The sequence below is a fragment of the Chrysochloris asiatica genome, unplaced genomic scaffold (genome assembly GCF_000296735.1).
Source record: "Chrysochloris asiatica unplaced genomic scaffold, ChrAsi1.0 scaffold00028, whole genome shotgun sequence".
In the NCBI taxonomy this organism is placed as follows: Eukaryota; Metazoa; Chordata; class Mammalia; order Afrosoricida; family Chrysochloridae; genus Chrysochloris; species Chrysochloris asiatica.
In genome coordinates, this window is record NW_006408546.1 from 16772176 (window position 1) to 16773412 (window position 1237).

Below are 1237 nucleotides of genomic sequence, written 5' to 3' on the forward strand. Positions count from 1 at the left end.
AATATAAATTATATTATGTTTCATAGATTTATTTGTGTATTCTTTCACCAATATTAATATTTAATTTTTTTTTTTTTTTTAGAAAACTGCTTGTTTATGGTTTATTCTTCAGAAATAGAGTCACATTATTATAGACTTCTGAACATCTTGATTCCTCTCACTCAAATACTTCCTGGAAGACTTTCTAACTCTTTTTAGTTAGAAAAACTTTTTTTAGTTGCACACCTCCAAAGATGGGTTTCCCATCACTTACTCAACCTCTCCCATCCTGATTAGATGCAGTATTCAGGCATTTTGTTTTGCTCTTTATTTTTGATCAGTACAAACAATGCTGCAATAAAGATGTTTATGCAGCTATCCTTAAGTATGTATAAATTTATTGTCATGGGCAAAATTCCCAGAAGTAAGCCTGAGGGACATGTGTGATTTTTTTATTTCAATGGATGTTGATAGACTTCTTTCCAAAGGGTGAGACACTTTCTATCAGTAATGCCTGAACGTACTCACCCATCACTGCCAGCAATAGGAGTTACTACTCTCTTAAATGTTTTTTTGCCAGGTGATGAATATAAAGAGATAGACTCACATTATCACTTTAGTTTACATTGTGAATGTTAATAAACTTGAACATATATCATGTATTTCTTGGAAATTTGAATTCCAGGTCTGTGAACTGCCTGGTCATAACCTTTGTCAACTGTTCTTTCAGTTTTCTAAGTTCCTACTCTCAAGACGATCATCATTTTCTTCTTAGATTTTTCACTTTTTACAATTAAACATTTATTTAGCCTATAATCCATTCTGTATGATTGGAGGGGGAAGATTCTTAGGAAGAGCTTAGGTCACAGGGGTCCCTGGACCCCAGATGCAAAATGGTGCCATGGACTGGTAGGAATATGTATTCAATAAAGCATAGGTAAACATCTTTCTGATGTTCTCTGCTTTCAGGCAAGATCCATCAGACATCAGCAATGTTATCCCTCGTTTTAAGCCCTCTTCTGAATCGAGCTTGATCCGCTGGAAGTTCTCTGTCAATGTATGCTTGTAGCAGTTTCTGTATCACCTTTTAATAATATTTTACTCGCATGGGATATCAAAGATATTGTCTAATGATTTCCTCATTTTGTTGGGTCACCTCTCTTTGGAATGGGCACAAACATGGATCTCTTCCAATCAGTCAGCCAGATAGTTGTCTTCCAAATTTCTTGGCATAGATGAGTGAGTGCCTCCTGTGCCA